Here is a 6,524-nt window from a genome sequence, read left to right on the forward strand (position 1 = left end):
CATGCAGGACTATTTGAAAACTAGCCGAATATGCACTATTTGCAAAATCGAATTTAATCCGGCTATGATTACCTTTGAGGAAAACACTCTAGCAGCTGAACTACCAGATAATATGGATTTAGCTCCAGCTCAACAAACTTTCCATCTCCTGAGCAAAGACCTAGAGGTCGAGAAAGGGAACGAGGGGCTAAGTCGTGACAAATCCGTACAGATTACGATCGCAGGACGATGAGAACCAGATCACACACTCAAAACGGAAGAGATATCTCAGTTGCAAGTACAGCACACTACTCTCAAGAAGGAGATGAGAGCGAGAATACTTCAAACGTTATCCAGGCTATTATAAAAAGCCAGCAAAAAGACATGATGACAGAACTAAGTTCATTCGTAAAAAGGACTATAGAAGAGAGTCTTAGAGCACAATTAGGAAGACTTACATTAAGAACAGACTTAACTCCGACACAGCCGCAACAACCGGATCCTCAAAGTGAAGTACAAAGGAATCAACCTTCACAAAAAAGCGCAGAAGGATTAGGAAATCAATTTAGTAGCACATCTAACAGATCAGTGGCACCAGAGAAGGCTGCAAATATTCTGGCCAGTTGGCGTTTAAAATTCGATGGATCAAAAGACTCCATGTACGTTAATGAATTTTTGTACCGCACCCAAATTATTATTATTTGAGTTTTGTTGACCATATAGGTTTGCCTCATTAGTCTTGCGTTGTGAAATTATATAATTGTTCGCGAATTGGGCCCTCAAATTGTTGCTTTCTAGTTCTTGTACTATTACCATCGCATTAGGTAAATCTGGTGGATTCATAGAAAATATTACATCTGAAATATGGCCGTTAAGGCCAGTTATGAGCACTCGTAGTGCTGTCTTTCTATAGAAAGAAAATAGAAAATAGAAAATAGAAAAAGAAAAATAGAAAAAAACATATATGTTTTTCATTAAGTTCAGATGTAATTGGCATATTACTCCCATGTGTCATAATGGTTTTGTTAATAGGGAGAGTTAATTTTTTATTTACCAAATTATAAAATTCCATAATCGACAGTTTCCCCTGACTTATTACACTTAAGTCCTGCTCTAAAATATGTATTGGTCGTTTGTCACTGAAAACAAAATCAAGTCTTGCCATTATGGCATCAAAATTCAATACGGTTCCATTATGAGTTATTGCATCATTGGCAATGCCTGTAATTTTATTTCGATGAATAGATAGTGCCGAAAAGAATTTTTAACTTCCCCTTTTGTATTGTCCCATTGCTTTCTCTCCAACTAACATAGCTATCTTCTTCGCCTTTATATTCTCGGACTGACTTAATGATTTCATAAGAAGTATCGCACTTAACGTTTGGATCAACAGCTTCTACTTGAAAATCCTCAACTTTCTTTATATTGTGATTTAATTGTGTCTTTAGACTCGCGATCTCATTCTTCAAAGGATTCAATTCATTATTAACTATTTGTGCTATTAAATCGCTTACATTAAACGTCTGGGTATTAGCCTGACTGCTAGAAGCCACTGCAGGTAAGTCGTTGATTAACTCTTCCACCTTGTTTGTTTTTATTTAATTTTGTAATAAATTCTTAAAAATATAAGACTATAACACTGTGCAACATTTTTAGGGTTATAAAATGTAACCGCAATTCTGATTTCATGGGCGGAAAGAACTCATCGAAATAAGCTAAAACCCATTTGGGCTTCTCTGGCTTAGCTCGCGTTTACCTTTTATAGCGAGTTAAAGTTTTACATACAAAATTTATTTGTAACGGCCATATCTTGTGAACCGATTAAAATTTCACTATCAAGTCTTCAGTGATTATGTAGCTATGAACCCAAGGAACTAAATTGACAAATGATTCTTGCGAAGACGTACACCTAGCGCGTTAAAAATCGAAAAATTAGGCAAATTTGTTTTTTAACGCGCTAGGTGCACTAGGTGCTAAGTGCGCAAGAATCATTTGTCAATTTAGTTCCTTGGGTTCATAGCTACATAATCACTAAAGACTTGATAGTGAAATTTTAATCGGTTCACAAGATATGGCCGTTACAAATAAATTTTGTATGTAAAACTTTAACTCGCTATAAAAGGTAATCGCGAGCTAAGCCAGAGAAACCCAAATGGGTTTTAGCTTATTTCGATGAGTTCTTTCCGCCCATGAAATCAGAATTGCGGTTACATTTTTCGTGTTGCACTGTGTAATTAAACAGCTCACTACTTTTCTTCTTTCTTTGATATGGGATGTTCTTTTGCGCTTAATTATCCTGTTTGGGGTCGTCGTATAGCGAGGGATGGCCCTCAGCTCTTCCTTCAATTTATTTCTTTCAGCTCTTCTTTTTTGTCTATTTCTTTTTGACTTTTTATTTTAGATTTTTTTTTCTTTTTAATTTTCTTTTTTTATTTCTGTTGAGTAGTATTTGATTTTTTATTTTTGTTGAATTTTATATTTGGTTTTTTTTTCGTCCGTTTAATTTTTTTATTTTTGCTTGAAATTCGGTTTTGAGAGTCTTAGTTTTTAGAGCAGCTTGTCTTTTTTGTTACGGTCACTAATTAACGGGTTGTTCTAAGCAAAGGTGGATTATTATATTTATTGATTTCCTCCTTTAGCTATTTTCACGATGCAAACACTTTTTATTATGTCATCGGTTAGGTTTTTGATCGGCGCGAATTCCCTTTTGTTTTTGAAAACTGTTTTGTTTAAAAACTTCTTTCAGGAATTTTTAAATAGCACCGCCCCACGTTGGGCGCCAATCAATAAGTCGCTTAGCGAATTTTAGAAAAAAACATATTTTTATTTTTTCACATTTCTTATTCACTAGTTTACACAATTTCTATTAGTACCGAACTTATTTAATTTTCACTGCTCACAATACTCTCTTGGGTCGACCGATCAATTCGGATGCAAAAACGGACTGCCTGATCAAGGGCCGATTATCTGATAAGCAAACCTCGGTTTAAGAGAATCTAGGGACTTGTCAAGAATTGAATAAGAGATGGACTCAAGAGAGTCGGAATAAATTGGGTGATGCAATTATTGGTTTGATTGTGGAAATCGATTAAACAGATTAATCTGCAATTTTGGGCCTTGCTGGGTGCTGACCGGATGATAATGTTTACATTTGGGAGACCCGGCTTAGTTTACAGTAGAAGGCCCGCGGCGAAAATGTTTATATTAGAAGGACCGCTGCGCAAGCGCAATTGTTTACAGTAGATGGACCGCGGCGCATTTGGAACTTAATACTGAATTCTTATTGGAGTGGGGAAGATAAATAAGAGCTCTGGATTTCGTGGGAAAGCTGAGTAAGAAGTTCCCAGCTAGAAGTTGTTTACAAACTGGGTAAGGAGCCTGGAATCTTGGGTTGGATGACTTACACAGAGAAAATAAGATTTTTTAAAACGCCGTTTTAAAACGTCATTCTAAAATAAAAAGTTTTAAATAAAAATTTAGCCATACAAATTATACAACTTTTAATTTTAACACACTTTGTGAGTACAAATGTTTTTAAAAGTCATACAAATAATTTTACAATGCCTCAGTAAAATGCAAGATACTTCAGTTTTAAAATTTGATAGCAAAATAAACATTTTAAATAAAATTTTTCTCCATATATATTGTAAAATATGCGTTTTGAACCTAAAAGATAAAATTGGAAAATTTTAAACACAGAAATATATTTTTACTAATTGTTTTCTGGAACTTAAAACACAATCGAATTTCGTGAGCATTGGCAGCAATGCTAATGGCCGTAAAGAAAATAGTCTATAATGAAAATGATTTTAGCCGTCACACCTACATACTAGAGGAGTCCGACAATTACATACATACGCATGCTTATAATAATTCAATAACACAGCTAAATTAAAATTATTCCAGCAGCCAGCGAAGGTTAATTATGATTGAGGGGACGCACACGTATATACACATATGTATTTAATTTATAATAAAAATCATTAATACCATTGCGAATTATGATAGAACAAGAAGCTCAATAATACATTTCTAAAATAGGACACATTTCATTATGTGTGAACGAAATGCATCACTTGCTTTCCCTCTTGTTCTTCTGTTTTCCGTTAACCTTCGCGAAGCTTCGGTAGCGTCATGCAATAGTATTGGTGTTAGCATGCGGCCGGGCTGGAGGTAGTGTTGCATTTTTTAAAAACCTGTGTTGATAAATACTCCACGCATTTAATTATTTTATAGATTTTGTTAAGAATAGGCTTCAATAATGTGAAATGCAGCCGCCTACTTAAATAAATTCCTTTAAAAGGTTAAAAAACATTGAATTTAAAAAACGCGCACTGTGCACAGTTACACAGCACTGATATAGAAAAAGTGTTGCAATTACTGTGTTTATACGATGCCGAATTCACGCTATCATTTCACGCTTTCGGCCGATTCGTGCTGTATAAACGCCATTTCGTGAATTCGGCAACACACGAAAGTTGACTATGATTTCAGCCCAAAAGCGTGATTTGGTGATATGCAGTATGGTAACTCTGTAAAAAATGATCGACGTTGCCAGATCGCTAGAAATTGAAGGCCTTTTATAGGCTATATCTCTAATCAGTGGTATTAAAAATTAGATATTTTTGCCGGTCCGGCATCCCTATCAGCTGAGAGTGAATAAAAGCATGAATTCTCGGCTGTCGTATAAACAGGGGTTATTTCTATTTCGCGCTTTTAAGAAATCGTGATTGCTATCGTATAAACATAGTAATAGAGTCTGTGCAAAATGGATCAACTTTTGCTAAGTTTTAACATCAGCCAATTGGAGGAACAATTAAAAGGTGAATGAGTGACTATGTAAAAATGAAAACGTGAGCTATTTAACCCTAATCCCGTAATTGATAGGTATGTGTTTTTAGACCCCGGAATACAGTACCACCACTTGAATCACATCGATGAACGGGACATATGGAAAAGACATTCTGAGTTTTTAAAGGGAGCACGATTATCTTCCTGACTCAAAGCGAGAAAAGCTTGTTCAAATCATGTTGGAAAACATATTTCTTAACTGTTTTTTCCATATGCGCTTTGGTGTAGCAATTCAGAGAGAGTCTAAATAATAAAATATTAACCATAGGTATAACTAATTGCTGAGTCATGTAATTACCACTCCTCCAAAAATTTTTCAGGAAATTCGAAACGTATTTCCAAACGAAAAAGACCTTTCTGTAAGTTAAATAATCCTTTTTTGTATAAATTTTTTAATATATTTGTTATCTTAACAGAACTAATATTATATACCGCGTCGTGGAAAAAAGCCCCGCAGCGGAAAACTGTATACGAAATACAGAGACACCAAACATAAGAAGAAAAAATTCGACGAAAAACAATAACCTCAATCCGTTAATGACGACGAACAAACAGAGTTTTTAGAAATTTCGGAAAACTTGCAAGGCCTAAAAGAGGAACTTTCACGTCATTTAAATGATTGGGATATCGTTTGCGATAGATGGTCTCGTTCGTACAAACTTAGACAATCGCATTTAAAAACTCTGACAAATTTTGATTTTCTTGTTGAATGGCCACTTTTAAAGGATGCACGTGCCCAAGACTTGGTAAATATTGCTTACATATATATTTGATTTATTTTTTATATTTTTATTCAAATTTTAGATTGAAATTGACTTTAACTTGCAATATCCGGAAAAAAAGACATATTGACAAGAAAATGGCATGCCTTTAAAAGCAAGCTCTTTAAATATTTTTGCACAAAGAAGCTTAACCCAATAAGCCAGGCACTTTTAAAAGAGGCAGAGGAATCGCAAAATATTGGTAATAATAATTACATATTTTAATCACTACCTAATAAACTTAATTGAATGTATTCTTTATACTTTCATCAGATCAAGAGGAGTCCACCTTATTACAATTACTAAACGCTGTATTTCCATCAAAGGGCGTTGGGGGCAAGAACTACTCAATAATAGACGCCCAAGAAGTTTTTGTAGTAAATATCTCCAGCATCAACAACATCCACATCAGAGTTGAGGAGATCCGAGCCAATTGCCAGATGCTAAAAACAACTTTGCAGCCGTTTATAATCGCAGTGGGCATTGAACGTAAGAAGACCTACTATGTTTATCAGGGACCGTAAATAATCATTATTAATTTTTTTTTTAATAAAAAAATCATGGTCAAAGAACAATCCTAGAAAAAAAAGAACTATACCAGTACACTTTTTAAGCACCATAGTTTCAATAACCGGTTTAATTTTTATTTTTCCAATTTTTATTTAAAACTCGAAGGATAATCGTTATGTTTTGAGTTTTTTATAAAACTCTAAAAGTAATGATTATTTTTTGAGTTTTATTTCAACTCTAGAAATAATGATTATTTTTTGAGTATTATTTTCCGCTTGACAAATAACGCTTACTTTTTGATTTTTATTTTCTGATTGAAAAATAAAACTTATTCCTTGAGTTTTATTTTTTGATCAGAAAATAAAACTCGAAGTCTAATTTCTTTGAATTCAAGAGGTTAGGCTGTGAAAGTGGTTAGCAAAT

The 6,524-nt window shown here is 34.1% G+C and overlaps 1 long non-coding RNA gene across 1 annotated transcript; it reads left to right on the forward strand.

Moving 5' to 3' along the window:
• Nucleotides 1-5,359: 5,359 nt before the first annotated feature.
• Nucleotides 5,360-6,097, forward strand: LOC138912351 (uncharacterized). Its single transcript, XR_011417883.1, has 3 exons — nucleotides 5,360-5,576; nucleotides 5,635-5,793; nucleotides 5,865-6,097. It is a non-coding gene; the product is annotated as an uncharacterized lncRNA (long non-coding RNA).
• Nucleotides 6,098-6,524: the final 427 nt, after the last annotated feature.

Source organism: Drosophila takahashii, chromosome 2R (assembly GCF_030179915.1).
Source record: "Drosophila takahashii strain IR98-3 E-12201 chromosome 2R, DtakHiC1v2, whole genome shotgun sequence".
NCBI classification, from domain to species: domain Eukaryota; kingdom Metazoa; phylum Arthropoda; class Insecta; order Diptera; family Drosophilidae; genus Drosophila; species Drosophila takahashii.